Genomic DNA, 16,625 nt, shown 5'->3' on the forward strand with positions numbered 1-16,625 from the left:
TGTATATGTAGTAGTACCCATGCCTACAACTCTTTCAGCTTTACTTGTCACCAATGTACTAGCTGCAAGGGTAGTGTAATCCCCAAACTGGTAAGAGTTCCACCCATACCTCCACCCTCATCAAAAGTGAAAATTACAAACTGACATGCATAGTTCGCCCTAAATATACATTAAAAAACTAGAACAGATATAAGAAGCAATCAGTGAACCTATTTCAGTGTTCGAATTTTACATACGGGCGAAACTTTCCAAAATGAGTCCCAATTAGGCCTTTGCTGGAATATGCAGTCGGATTTTTACAAGGAGTATGGTTTTATGCCGTTCTTAGCAATATTCCATCAATATCACGGAGGAAGACAGGCGAAATGGAATTCACAGAGTGTATGCATGTGAGGAACTGAACCCGAGTCTTTTGCGTAACGAGCGAACGCTTTAACCGCAACATGGCAGCCCCAGTGCCCGATTTTGACACTGTCTCGATGAATTACTCAGAGACTTTTAAAACAAATTCTAATCATGCCTGTGCATTCGACAACGTGGAACAATAAGTAACTTATTTTACAGTTCTGTGTTACTGTAATGCAGAAGTCGAAAGTTAATAGAAGGTCTCTATAGTGCATAACTCTCAGTCTCGGCATTAGTTATACGTGAAAAGACAGCACAGAGCTACAGGAACAAAAGTTACTTCCCTTTGTACTCTCTAAATATACGATTGTTTCGATTCTGTGAAAAAATCTTAATGATTATATACGGACGTGGAATAAACATTGTGTCCCTTTTCTGCTATAGTAATAACATTTGATTTAATCCACATTAATTAATTATTTATTACCCTGAACTAACTGCTTCGAGAGTACTCGTAGGTCTATTGACTTTGTTTCCTCGTTCACCAAGGCTATGAGATGAAAGTGGGCAGAGCTATTCACGCCCTTGTGGTATATAGCTATGGACTTTGAAAATATGCATTGCTTAACCCCTAGTCTTTAGGATGAGCTGGAGATCATGAAAGTATCAATATGACTTCGTTTGGGGAAGCAGAAAGAATGTATCGCCATGTGGCAGACGTATGATGCTGAAATGAAAGTGATGGCCAACCATTCTGACAGACAGTTCGCAGTGGGTAGATTTTGGCCCACGCAAGAATTGTGAGAACTGAACTGTTTAGATCTAGGCATCTGCGAGGGAGGAATCCCGTGAGGTAATGTCTGCCACGGCTATCTTTAGATAACATCACTGCGTGATAAACAGTTATCATAATCGTTGGGTTATAACAGTTCATACTACATCATCAGCCGTGTATTTACCGGTATGTCAATCAGTGCTTGGTATTATTTTGTGCCTTTATGTTTTTAAAAGTACCATTTTATTGTCAACAGTTTGTAGAAAATCTTGACTCAACCTTTTCTTCTTAAATATTAATGCTGTCATTATCAACATATATTTGACATGATTCATTTTTCTTACATTTTAAGGTGCAGTATCACTGTTGAAAGATGTGATATCACAGATTATAACGTTGGTACTATGTTTAAGTTTAAATGGTTTATTATTGTGTACTTAAAATTGTCAACATGTTTGACTTGATACCAGAGCGCAAAATTGCTGTACTTTAACTTTAATATACACATCATCGAACAGAACTGAATTTGCTGTCCAGTTACTGTAGATCAGTTAAGACACATAGTCTGAACAAACAGTCCCTGCTCACTCCAGACATTTCAGATCTCCGAAACAATTATACAATTATCCTTCTCATGGCTATTTATGCTAAACTGTATGTGTAATTAGACTAGGTCAACCATATAGTTTCCAGATCAACATTTAATAGAAAAGTGATCTTTTCAGTGTTTTGATAAATCTAAGGAAAATATCACAATAATAATAGTTATTCAGTGTGTTAACCTAAATAGTTATTACTTATATCTAATAGTCATGAATTTTATCAATCAACAGATCATTCTGTTTTTTATGTATTCAAAGTACATTTTGTGTTTCAACATTTGTGTTAATCCCCAAACATGCATCATTTATCAATCCTGTCTGTTACATCTCATCTTCATTATAAATATGATTTTAAACAAACGATCACAATTATTATATTCCTGTTAAAATAATTTCCGATGAGATGCTTGAAGTTGAATGCTGTATAAGTATCTGGTAGGTTTATTTTGTACAAATAGCATTGTAGCATTGTACAATGCTAAGTAACCATGGTAACCTAACAAATGCCAATATATCAACATTATGAATACTAGTCATTATATAGACCCTTTCAGCTGTGGTGTAATGGTATGGTGAAACAGTTACCCTTGACTGTAAGAGGCAATTGACCAATGGATGAACTTTATGTTAAACCTGACACAGATATTCAGTTTTGGAACTTCCTGGTTGAAAACATGCCTGTTTAGTATCGCAAGTAGTGTTTGAAGTGTTATTCATGAATCTGCTGAAAAAAGTAATGCTACTTGAACACATACATATGATATATATGTGAATAAATATCTAAATGTCATGCAGTATTATATGGTGTATGTATGTACTGGGTTGGCATGATATGTTAACATGAAGCTCTAAAACATATTCATATTCACTGTATAAATATGCATTTGGCCCTTAGATATATTTAAGTTGTATAAATGTGAAAGCAAGTGTGAAAAGTGTGCACAGTTCCATTGCAGCTTCCATCAATTAACTATTGATATGGGTAGATACATGTATTTCAATAAGCCAAGAAATCTCAGATTATGCCACATGTATTCCGGTGCTCGCATTGAAACTTAATGTCATTATCTCTGAAACTGAATGTGATCATCTACGTACATTATATATCCTGTGAACTGTTATACCTATCCACCATTATGCAAATTTAATACCTTCATGTCCGCGAAACAATTCTGCTGTGCTACAGAACCTAGCTATGTATATTGTTTTTACACGATAGAGCTGTCTACAAACTGTATGTTGACAGTATGAAATAATTGTACGACAAGCTGATGGCCTTCATACACCAGAGAAATGTAGTGAGAGATACATGGTATAAGAGCATCATAGGTACACCTTTGACAAACTGCCTTTGGGGATTCTGGTTTAGAACAGGTGCTCTGCAACCTATGTGTTTTGTAGATTAAGTATGGACTTATGCCCTTTGTAATATTCCAGCAATATTGACAGCAGAAATGGGCTTGCTACACTTAATGTACCCATGTGGAGGACTAAACCTAGGCCTACAGTGGGATTAGCAGACCTTTTAACCATTAGGCTCCCCCACTGGCCCAGCATGTTGTTGAAGTCCATTTCTAGCAAAAGAAATTCTAAAAGGTTGCATGCTTCATGAAGCTGAACACCTGGAAGAAATGTGGAAACATTTTGTGAACTTGCCATGACAGTAATGCTCGATTTCATGACAACCAAACTCTTACGTGCATATATGGCATGATCATACCCATAGTAGTCATGGTAACCATGGTAACAGCGCCGCTAACACCACAACAAACTTTCCAGTTCATGTTTGTCTCCATATGCGATATGTTGTAGTAAACAAGGTGATAACCATGATGGAAAAAAGAGCGAGTGAGTTTAGTTTTATGCCCCACCCAACAATGTTCCAGTTATTTGGCTGTGTCTGTAAATAATCGAGTCTGGGCCAGACGATTCAGTGATCACATGTATCGACCTATGCAACTGGGAACCAATAGGGTGCAATTGTCAAGCAAGTACACAAGCCTGATGACTCGACCCCATCTTGGCAGGTGATGAAAAAAAGAATCAATGTTTGAAATCCCAAGCTTGTAATGTATGCAATGTAATCAAAATCTGTGATAAATAACCCATTTATCCAAAGTAGTGCGTGACAAGTGTGCATGTATAACAAATATTAAGATTTTACTAATTGTCAACTGCAACCAGACAACAGGTTTTCCCAGTGTTCAGAATGGTATCAAAATTAAAATTATGAATTTATATTGTTCTGAGAATTACATAGACATGACAAAGAACTTGACAAGTTGAACACAAACAATGGTTATTATGTGGAAATGGCCACTTGATGGTTGTGGGGATATCTCTTGACATTCTACATCACACGTAGCACTGGTTGTTTTCAGTCATACAGGAAGTATTTGAAAGTTAATTCAGATATTCTGTGATTGTCTCATACGTGGGTTATTCACATATCCAGACATCCTGCCACATTGAAACATGATTACTAAAGACAGCATTATAATATCATGCACGATGGTGTATATCCTAAGAGGAAGAGGAGCTGGTATGTTTCTCTAGGCATGTGATAGGTTTATGCTGAAGTGTGTTATCATGTTGAAACTGTCATTATATTTCTTAGAAAGTTCGACCAAATTTATACCTAATGCATGATATTCTTTCGCCATACATACGTTCCATCCATGTTATTGACACTATATACTAAACATGTCACTGTTTTTCCTGAATAAATATTTTCAAAGAATTTAAATTGATATCATATTTTCTGTATCTTTTGCTTGGAAAATTGAGACACTGTTTGCTATTTCATTTATTTAAATGCGAAAGATAACAAAAATGTTATAAAGATGACAATAGTAGAGGTATAATGAGATACCAAGAAAGTATTGATAGGTCTTTTTCACATTGTTTATGTTAGTCACTGTCTTTTTTAACAATGGTGATAAAATCCTAGGCTTTTTATTATCCTTCATTCATTGTGAAAACAAGAACAGCTCAAATTTATGGCATAACATATATAATTATTCAAAAGTTATTAAAAGTAGAAATAACATGCCACATTAAAAGGTAATTTGTGAGCTAATGGAAGTTTCAGATTTCTGCCAATTTTGCATATTTGACCCATGTCATAATAATTATGCACCAATAGACTGTTTTTATGTAAATATTTTAAAGCTTGCTGTCATGCAGTGTCAGGTTTGTAATCCTCCTAACAGGAATTCTACATGAAACCATCTATTCATTGAGTGTAGGGTTTCATAAATACTGAGAATCTATGAAAATGCTATGTAGTGAGCAAGTTAAAGCTCATTACCAAATAGTGCTTGGTACCAAATTCAACACCCAAATTTAGAAAAAGCAAAACACATCACCTGTAGATACAGTCTTTGTGTTGTACAGTATTTATGGGTGTAATGGTTTCTCTACCATGACTCATCTATACAGTGTTAATTCATAATTGTTAATATATTTACATGGTTCAGATATGTAGCCCTTCCTTTAAGCTACAGTTTAAGTCAAAATGGGTAACGTGCATGCCTCAGCTTTGAAATATCTTCATTTAACCATTGATCATTCTTGAAATTGAAACTCATTACGCACTGCAAGGAAAAATAAAAGAAACTGCATATAGACACAAGCATGTTCAGTATGGCTGAATTGCCATCAGAGTGTTCAATGTCAAGTATGCTCATTCTGATTATGGTCAGACTCACCATGCTCACTGAATGGGTTGACACATCATTATATCCCAGTTGCCTAGATTGATGCTGATGCTATTAATTACTAAATTGTTTTGTACAGACTTGATCATTTACAGACCGACACCATATAGCTTGAATATTGCTGAGAGTGGCATAAAACTAAACTCAATCACTTGTTCTGATTTGTGTCTTGAATTTTATTGCGTTTTTAGTATGATGTGACATATGTTACATTTGGGATTACTATTAGTAAAATGCAAATTCTAGTACCTTTTTGGTTGAGTCCCTTCTGGGATTCAAACCTACATCCTTAGGCACTTAATCGCCAGACACAAAGTCAGCCGTCTAACCCGCTATTCCACGTCAAGTTGCATGACTATTTCAGATGGCATTGTGTAATTTATTATGATGTATTTTGATTTTAATTGTAAGTGTCGCTTATTTTAGAATCATGTACAGAAAATAAGATTTGATATTCCTTTTAGTGTTCTTCATGCACTTTATTACATGTTAATGAAACACTTCAGTTAAAAAAAAAGAAATCCTTGTGAGTAATGGGCACACATAGTGATAGTGTCATATTATGAGATAAATATCCTTCCGTAAGTAATACATGAATGCAGAAACGTGGTTATCATTATCAACATGCTTGAGGCACAGAATGATACATAAAATTAACCTGCTTATTCAGAAATGGCATTGTTTGTTATCAGTCGCAAGGAACACAATGTATGCAAACACGAAACAACAAGTTTTTCCCCATCTCAGGTTAAAATGACATTCAAAGTATGAAAATCAAATTTATCTCTTGTCTCACTTAAATTCCTAAGGACACACCTAAACAGGTATATAAGTGCCCCTTGCATGCCTCAGTACGCTTAAAAATTACAAACATTGCTGTGCTGTGCTGTGTATCCTGACCCGTTTAACAACAATGTCAGCACAAGGGTATCATGACTTTGTGCAACAAACTCTACCATTAACTTCAGTGTGTTGCTGCTGCTGCAGGATGTAATATTGATAAGTATTATTTAGAGTGAATATATTCACTTTTAATATTATCTGCTTCTTTGTACATTCTTTGGTACAGCAACACCCATCTGTTGGCCTACATTCTCTTTTATGGCGTGATGGGTATCATACACTATGAATAATGGTGTTATATGCTTTGAGCCCCCAGAACATGTTGAATTAGACTAATGTTTAAACGAATGGACTAAAGTTGTTTCAAAGGCATTTAGAAGTTGGAGGCATCAAACTAAAAGTGCTTTATGGTTCAACTTCTTTATTATACAAGGTCACAATGTTTCGAGACAGATTTTAGTCTCTTCTTCAGGTGAGGTGAGGATAAAACTAAAGGGTTGTAGTATCTATACACATAACAGTAGACCGATAACAATGGGTAACAAGATATACAGGTTTGTATTGATTGATGTACAGGCTTCGATTGATTGATGTACAGGCTTCAACTTATGTACAGGCCTCACCTCACCTGAAGAAGAGACTAGAATCTGTCTCGAAACGTTGTGACCTTGTATAATAAAGAAGTTGAACCATAAAGCACTTTTAGTTTGAATGGACTAAAAATAAAGTTGTATGTACTTCATCAGTATAGAGCAATTTGTCAGCATTGATGATTGGAGTATTAAGTCTTGATCTGAACACTTTTAGATAATGTTAGTTATAGGAATATATCACACCTGTCATTGTGAACTTATCAGTCATTCATTGTCATCAGTAGTTTCACAGAACATTCGCCACCAGTTGCATCATTCTTAACTTTACAGATAAGAAGTTTCATCTAATGGCGTGATGGTCCGAACTATCCTACTCTCAAATCCTGCAGTCTTTGTTTGATTTTAGCATATCATATACTAGATAAACATCTCAGAATCAGTATGCAACATGCTATGTTTGTATGAGATATATTCTTGTAATCAGTATGTGAGTATTTTATCTGTAATATCGTATGAATTTCATTTCTGGTTGTTGTTATTTTGGGGGATTTGTTATTTTCATATTTTTTTTCGATGATATTTTAGGTCACTATGCTCTGATCTCAATGATGCCTCAGTACAATTAGGACATTTAACATGCAGAGAATGAATAGGTTGACTTAAGCAGATGTGTTAAGTAAGGGCACAAACAATGCTTACAAATCAAATTTTGAGCCCTGGACTTTTCTTTTTGTCCTGATCATATGTTTAATCCTCATTCCACTGTTATCTATGTCTGTTTTATGGTTTTATTACTTTTTACACTATGTGGCTGAAATACTGACAATGTGACCAGAAATCTTAATTCAGTGTAAAACTTTTATCATGTTTAGTCCATGAGTGTAAATGTGTTGTGCTTACTATTACTCATTATATGTAAACCAGTCATTGTCTTCTATAAAAAAAACTGTATAGACTACTGCGGACATACTGTGTCTTACATAGAAAATAACTTCTTCCTTGTTATCAAGTTGTATAGAAGGAAGTAAACAAATTCTGTGTTTGTTTTGAACCTGTCAGTGACAACTGTAACTTTTGCCGCATAGCAGCCATGTCATGGAGATGTCGGTATATGTAGCCTATCTTTAAACTCATAAATCAACTTCCTTGTGTCATGTGTATCATGTTTATCAGGGAATATGATTGTGATCTGTGTTAAGGTGGACCTTGTCTATGTTCCACTTTGAACATTGCTCAGACTTTCAGGGTTTTTTTTAACAGTGTTTTCCATTTGCATAAGGTAAACATAATCATATTGTGATATTGGTAACTTAACAGAGGTAGGTGTGTGATGGAGTCACTGCGGACATTTCTTAAAATTCTCACAACTGAAAATATTTCTTTGTGCAAGTGTACATTTATTGTTCACAAAGTTTAATAAGATGTCGTCACCCCAAATGAAAGTTTTACAGATTGTGTCAAGTCTTTCAACCTATGTGTCTGGTAACAAATACAATATGGATTTACAAGTGAAAACATGTCCAATAAACAAATGGTGTCCCAGAAAACACTGATGGCTTATTCTTTAGTACAAATCACTTCAACATGCATACATGTATTATATGAAAATGAAAAAGAAAGTGCAGGCATGCTGTTTTGTCTCAATCCATAAATAGTCCTTATCATATTTGCCTGAAAACTGGTTACCACTGAAAGTTTTTTCAACAGTCATGGATCATTTCACAGATGGATGCTCATGATATTTATCACTGGTTTGTCTGGCTCAGACGGACTGCTTTCGTATAGCTAAAATATTAATAACCACAGCATTAAACAATAAAATGAGAAATTATCATATTGCAAATGTAACTTCTAGAAAGTATCAAAATTAGTAACAGACCAGGCAATTGATTGCCAAAAAAATAACCAAGATTTGTTCTGTCCTGAGCAGTACAAGTGGAACTGTACTTAGACTACACTGTGTCAATAATTAACATGCTTACAACAAACTGATGAAGTGTTTTTTGTTGTCCAAGACATTCTCTGTATATGAATTAAAATTGATTATAAAGAACTAGACTTAAAACAGGCAGAGTTCATATAATCATAGTATACTACCATTGACTATATTCCAGATGTTAGAAATGCTGTTGTTGTTGGATTACCTTTATGATTAACAGAAGTGGTCTGAACTCAGGACTCCAGTGGTACAGAGCTCCAGATAGTAAGGCGTGTATTTGCATATTTTGCTTAACCAAAATCACATTTACTCAATTAATTACAAATCTGTGAGTACAAAGAACACATAAGAATCACTTTAAAGTCAACAGGTCTGTAATACCTTATGTACTCAATTAACTAAATTGGCTTACACATGATAATTCGTCATGACACTCAACCTATACAAGGGCATTAGTGAGGGTTAAGTAATGCCTCTATATACAGATGTACTACATGATTGAAACATGTAGCAGAAGATCTGTGTTGTTACTATTTCGGAAACTACCTGTTATATTATTAACAGGAAACTACCTGTTAATTACCCAAGTACGAGTAGGATAAGAAACTCTGTGTAAAAGTACTTGATTCTTTTAACTAGTGGATGTATACAAAATGGTAGTTATTTCTTGGAAAATGCAATTATTCACACATAAACAGACATGTGAGTAAATACTCAATTTCTTATCTCTAGCCCAGGTGGTAAATGCCACATCTGTAGTGAAAAACTGCTATGCTGTGTGGAAAAGTTGAATTAATCTAAATTCTAAGTTTTAAAGATACCCTTATGACTATGTGTCAGGCTATAGTTATAGGAATGAAAATTAGTTGTAGATATTATTTCCAAAATATCACAACAGTTACTATGTTCAAGTACAAAAGGACCCGTGAATGTCCCGGGGTAGAATAGGCCTTCACCAACCCATGCTTGCCACAAAAGGCGACTATGCTTGTCGTAAGAGGCAACTAACAGGATCGAGTGGTCAGGCTCGCTGACTTGGGTGACACATGTCATCGGTTCCCAATTGCGCAGATCGATGCTCATGTTGTTGATCACTGGATTGTGTGGTCCAGAATCGATTATTTACAGACCGCCGCCATATAGCTGTAATATTGCTGAGTGCGGCGTGAAACTAAACTCACTCACTCTCTCACTCAAGTACAAAAGCATTATTAGCAGCAGGTAGATATCTTCTATGTTGAGTGAGTTTGGTTTAATGCCACATTTACCAATATTCCAGTGATATCAAGGTGGGGGATACCAAAAATGGGAGTCGCACATAGTTCCCATGTGGAGAATAGAACCTGGGTCCTCAGTGTGATGAGTGAATGCTTTAACCACAAGGCAATCCCGCTGACCCATTCTATGTAGAGAAGAGTCGTAATGATTGTTAAAGTTTGATTGACTTGATAAAATAGGAAAAACTATAATTATGTTCCGAAAATTGTATTCAGCTGGTGTCTAGAACAGGGGCTTAATGTTCAACTTGGGCTGTCCAGACTCAAGGTTTAATGTATTCTCAAGAGTCTAGGAGACAGACTCTACTGGGATCCTGCTGTGAAGAAATGTTCAAGTGATTTGTCTTAAGGTGTTGAATAAATTTGCATTAAATTCTGGTTTACATCATCATGATCAAGGGGATATAAAAGTCATCAGTGTTATCTGATATTTTTAGTGTTTTCCTTGGTTTAACATGGGGATAGAACTGTTTACAAATAGTCATTTGATATTCCTAGTCATTACTGAACCTTAATATCAAATGATGAAAATATCGATGAGTGTTCAGCTGGACACTGTTTCCACCACAGCACAGAGACAAGCGTTTGTATGAGATATGATGTGCAATAGACATGATACCTTCACTAATCAGGGTGACAGGGAAAAGTCACAGTTGTCATCTGATCTGACCTTGACCGTGAATGGTGATTGTGGAGTTGTTCACAGGCATGTTGACATGGACCTTGTGTGGTAGTGTTGATAAGTGCCGATAGTTACGCTTGTCATCCATGTTATCAGGGGTGTTCCTTTCATAAACAGAATTAAAGACTAAGCATTCTTGTACTCATTATTTCTGGCAGTATTTGAAACTTTTGGTAGCAGAAAATTCTGACTTGCCATGTTTGCTGGTGGTGGAGTTATTTTGCAGTTTGTTGACTATGTCAACTACTTTAGTCAAGTAGTTAGTGTGACCACCCTCGGAGCAGAAGGTCTCTGGTTTGAATTCCAGCTGTCAAGACTGTCAAAGGGTGGTGGGGTAGCCTAGTAGTTAAAGCATTGTCTCATCATGCCGAAGACCCGGGTTCGATTCCTTACATGTGTGCAATGTGTAAAGCCCATTTCTGGTGTCACCTACCATGAAATATTGGAATATTGCCAAGAGGGGCGTTGTGCAATATTCACCCTCTCACTCACTCAAGACTGAGAGTTTAATACTGCTATACCAAAAAATAATATTTGCTTGTATGAAATGAAAGTAGACATAATAGACATTGTAGTGCTTTGACTGTGCGACTCTGTATTGGTGAATTCCATGCATTACAAATGCCCTTATTATTATGATTATTATATTATGGGTTCATCCCGTTTTATGTAAGCATGCTAAAGTTTGCTTTGACGCAGTGAACAAACAAATGGAACAGAGTGTAAACATGGTAAATGTGGGCAGTTTTGTATGTGTTTGATGAAGACGCTAGTCTATTTGCACATTGTAGGCAAATGAACCATTCAAGCTGACATAGGCTAGTAAAATCACAAGAGATTATGGAAAAGTTAGATGTTAGCTCCAGACATTGCTAGACGAGCACTGCTTCATACAACACCCAACTACATAGTTGTGAACTTGTCACTGTAATGTCAGTAAAGATGTCAAGTTTTCATACCCCACATCCTGAATACACCCTGCAGAGTTTTGGTGTCCTACACCTATATTTAATGGTGTAAGGGGGTACACAAAGTAAGTGATCCAGAGTACCAGTTGTCAGACGTCCAATTTTGTGGAAGCTGTTTTGGGTGAGTGTGATATTGCTGATTTTTTATGCTGTCAGAATAAAGATTAGACAGAATCTGAGAGTGTGGATTTGAGGAAAGTGTACTGAGAAAGCGTAAACTTATGTATACCATAAGTTAAGACTATATTTGTCGTAAATGGCAAGATCCTTTCTTCCACATGTTTTCAAGGGGCTTGATTGGGCTGGCATAGTTGGCGTGTTACCCTAGTCTTTTGTTCATACATTCCTGACTTCCAGTGTCCTGGTGTTGCAAGTGAAAGTGTACTGAGAAAGTGTAATTTCTGGTCCTGTGCTCCTTTGTACTAGTAAGAATGATCAAATGAGATGGGTGGTCATTCTTGTTTCTGGTTCTCTGTTGTTGTTGTATATTTGTTTGGTAGAGCAATGAATTGGGCATGGTGTTAATAACTGGACTGTCTGGTCCAAATATTTAGAGGCTGCCTTATTGATCTGGAATAATACTGAGTGCAGTGTTAAACCATAAACACATAGTCATGTATAGGCCATTTGAACACCATGCTATCTGTCCACTTTTGTGTAATAGTGAGTGAATGAGTGACTTGACTTTTACACCTTGTGAAGAATATTCCAGCAGTATCACTGCAAAGGACATCGGAAGTGGATTTGACATAATGATTATTGTACCCATGAGAGAAACAGAACTCTTTAACTGCAAAGTTATCCCACCACCACCACCCGTTATGTCATGACCACTGAAGTGACAACAAACCCACCCAGTGCAATATCAGACCTTACTTTGGTTGCAGCTTGTCAGTGTTGGGAGACCACAGTCCAACATTGTAACAGCTTCACACATATTTTGGTTTGGGGGCTACATTTAGACAGGCCCATGATAAGCTAACTGTTGCAGTGTTTGTGTTCACAGCTCCTATGGGAGGCTTTGCTATATTTTGAACAATCTGTTTTTTAATGGGGCCCCTAATTCAAGTTTAATACTGAACACACAATCACCAAATTGCCACTTGCTATTACACCAATATCTCATCCTCTTACTGTGGTTGTCTATATTGGACTTTCATCCTGAACTGTGTTCTAATGATGATGTGACATAGTCTGTTTCATTAAAAACATTATATAACTGAAGGCCTATGTAGGGCCATTTGTTAAGAGTCAGATGCAGTTCATAATTTGAAATGATTTGTGAAAACGTTGACGCATTTTCACAAAACTTAAATGCTAAGATGTGTTTCAGATATCAATGAGTGAGTGAGGTTAGTTTTACACCGCACCCAGCAATATTCCAGCTATATGGTGGTGGTCTGTAATATTTTAATAGAGTCTGGACAAGACAATACAGTGATCAACTACATGAGCATCGATCTGCGCAGTTGGGAACTGATGGCATGTGTCAACCAAGTCAGCGAGCCTGACCACCCGATCCCGTTAGTCACCTTTTACGACAAGCATAGTTACCTTTTATGGCAAGCATGGGTTGGTGAAGGCCTATTCTACCCCAGGACCTTCACAGGTTGTTTCAGATATCAAGTTATAATGGTGCATTATTATTGTTCAATGGTCAGGTTTTGGTTTGGTTGTTGTTTATCACTGTACTCAGTAATATTCCCCCTATATCATGGTAGTGTGTAAATAATTGAGTCTGTACCACACAATCCAGTGATATGCAGAATTGGGATACAATGACCACGCGGTCCTGTTAGTCACCTCAAACAACAAGAATGGGTTACTAAAGATCAATTCCAACCCAGATCTTCACAGGTCAGTGCAGATGCAAGGCTCCTTTAAAGGAGGTGAAACCTGTTTGTGCCTAGTGCAACCTTAAGTATTACCTAGGACAAATACAAGCACAGGATGCAGCTGCTGCTCAAAACAAAACTTTGGTATTGATGAATTATTGAACAGGGTCTGTTGAGATTATTTTACCTTATTCCAAAATATTTAAATTTTCATATTTGACATAAATCTTCAAACTGCTCACGGCTGCATTGCGTGTTGAATGGCTTCTCAATATATATGTAAGGCCCTGAATTTAGTAAGTTTGGGCAGCAGGGCTGAATATATTCTTGTTTAACATGCCAGTGATGTGGCTGTCCAACACAATCATGCCAGGTTGGAATGAACTGTCACACTGGCTTCACAAATGCTTTTTAGATTAGTCACATGACACAACATTCAACACCAACAAGCATGTTTTCTGTTGTCTGGCCCCATCTCTATTAGCCATCTGGTATCTCCATTCTGTTGTAATATATACCCTGAACCCATTTGCTAGCTTAGCTTCATTTTTCTTATCATTAACTTTGCATAGAATGTCTCTTGCTTTTGTGAGGGAGTGATAGGGAGGTTACTTTTTGTTCTTGTGTCATTTGAATCATTCAAACTGAAGCTACCATGACAGATGGGTCTAGGGTATTTGCGACACACACTTATCATAGCAGAGTAAAGTTATCATACATTGTAAATGATCTAGACCCTCCAGTAAATGAATTAGTGTTTCACTGGTTGCTTAATTGAATACACTGGATCAAGTTAGTATTATTCAGTACACCAGATCATGTTAGTATTATTCAGTTCATTGATCAAGTTAGTGACTATTATTCAGTACACTGGATCAAGATAGTATTCAGTTCACTGATCAAGTTAGTAACTATTATTCAGTACACTGGATCCAGTTAGTATTATTCAGTACACAAGATCAAGTTAGTAACTATTATTCAGTTCACTGATCAAGTTAGTAACTATTATTCAGTTCACTGATCAAGATAGTAACTATTATTCAGTACACAAGATCCAGTTAGTATTATTCAGTACACAAGATCAAGTTAGTATTATTCAGTTCACTGATCACGTTAGTAACTATTATTCAGTACACTGATCAAGTTAGTAACTATTATTCAGTACACTGGGTCCAGTTAGTATTATTCAGTACACAAGATCAAGTTAGTAACTATTATTCAGTACACTGATCAAGTTAGTAACTATTATTCAGTACACAAGATCCAGTTAGTATTATTCAGTACACAAGATCCAGTTAGTATTATTCAGTACACAAGATCAAGTTAGCATTATTCAGTTCGCTGATCACGTTAGTAACTATTATTCAGTTCACTGATCAAGTTAGTAACTATTATTCAGTACACTGGATCCAGTTAGTATTATTCAGTACACAAGATCAAGTTAGTAACTATTATTTAGGTCACTGATCAAGTTAGTAACTATTATTCAGTACACAAGATCCAGTTAGTATTATTCAGTACACAAGATCAAGTTAGTATTATTCAGTACACAAGATCAAGTTAGTAACTATTATTCAGTACACAAGATCCAGTTAGTATTATTCAGTACACAAGATCAAGTTAGTATTATTCAGTTCACTGATCACGTTAGTAACTATTATTCAGTACACTGATCAAGTTAGTAACTATTATTCAGTACACTGGATCCAGTTAGTATTATTCAGTACACAAGATCAAGTTAGTAACTATTATTCAGGTCACTGATCAAGTTAGTAACTATTATTCAGTACACAAGATCCAGTTAGTATTATTCAGTACACAAGATCAAGTTAGTATTATTCAGTTCACTGATCACGTTAGTAACTATTATTCAGTTCACTGATCAAGTTAGTAACTATTATTCAGTACAATGGATCCAGTTAGTATTATTCAGTACACAAGATCAAGTTAGTAACTATTATTCAGGTCACTGATCAAGTTAGTAACTATTATTCAGTACACAAGATCCAGTTAGTATTATTCAGTACACAAGATCAAGTTAGTATTATTCAGTACACAATATCAAGTTAGTATTATTCAGTACACTGATCACGTTAGTAACTATCATTCAGTACACTGATCAAGTTAGTAACAATTATTCAGTACACTGGGTGAAGATGGTATTTTTCAGTACACTGGATCTAGATAGATAGATAGATAGATAGATAGATAGATAGATAGATAGATTGATTCTGAAACTGATTATGGTCATCAGCAGAGCACTATATTGCTTCTAATTTGGCTGTATCATACACAGTCAATGTGACAATGATTGGTGTGGTATCCATGACAACAGGACAACAAATATTGGGGCAAGGGGCTAATATGTCTGAAGTATGACAGCTGGTACTGATTGAGACAGTGATAGTGACATAATGATGTTTACATAACAATGTAGACATTAACTAGCCAGGTGTCACTTTGAGGGATTAGGTAAGCACTGAATGAAGGACTCAGGTAAGACACTGACAGACTATATTTGGTTCAAAGGAAAATGTCAAGGTTATTCATATCTGGACCTTAAGAGGTCTCCGATGATTTACTGCAGATGTATTCCTTGCCCATGTGAGGATAAATGTCTCCTGTTGTGAACATCACCCATAAATGTGTTGCGTTTGTCAGACAGAGTAAGCTAGGATATGTTATCAATACTTGCAAATGTTCCAGTGTTTTTTTATCGTAATATCAGTTAGTGCAGTACATATATTAGGTATGACAAGCAATTGTTAAGATAAAGATTAAGAATTAAAAGGTCCTTCTAGAAGATTCCCACGCTGATTTGTTTAAAATAAAATTCTGTATCTTTGGACAACCAAGTATGTTTCCTTTGCATGTTGTTGAAATACCCTTTTTGTAAAATGCTTGCAGATTTATTGAAACTTTTGAAATGAAAAAGGCTGAAATTTTCATTAAAAATCAGATCTGATTGTCATCATTTTCGCTTCTCTATATGAAACCATCTCACAAACTAAAGGATTATACAAGTTCAGTAAATTCATTTCAACAAC

General features: G+C 35.9%; 1 protein-coding gene across 3 annotated transcripts in view; it reads left to right on the forward strand.

Moving 5' to 3' along the window:
• The first annotated feature begins 854 nt into the window (after positions 1-854).
• Positions 855-16,625, forward strand: part of LOC137277826 (uncharacterized) — a 34,201-nt gene continuing 18,430 nt past the window's right edge. Inside the window, exon 1 of one of the 3 annotated variants that reach the window (XM_067809784.1) lies at positions 855-1,198. The gene's annotated coding sequence lies outside the window, so the exon portion shown is untranslated. Of the gene's footprint in view, positions 1,199-6,349; positions 6,432-8,807; positions 9,081-16,625 lie in introns of those variants that run through there. The other 2 variants (XM_067809786.1, XM_067809787.1) reach the window with 2 other exon arrangements.

The sequence above is a fragment of the Haliotis asinina genome, chromosome 3 (assembly GCF_037392515.1).
Source record: "Haliotis asinina isolate JCU_RB_2024 chromosome 3, JCU_Hal_asi_v2, whole genome shotgun sequence".
Lineage (NCBI taxonomy): Eukaryota > Metazoa > Mollusca > Gastropoda > Lepetellida > Haliotidae > Haliotis > Haliotis asinina.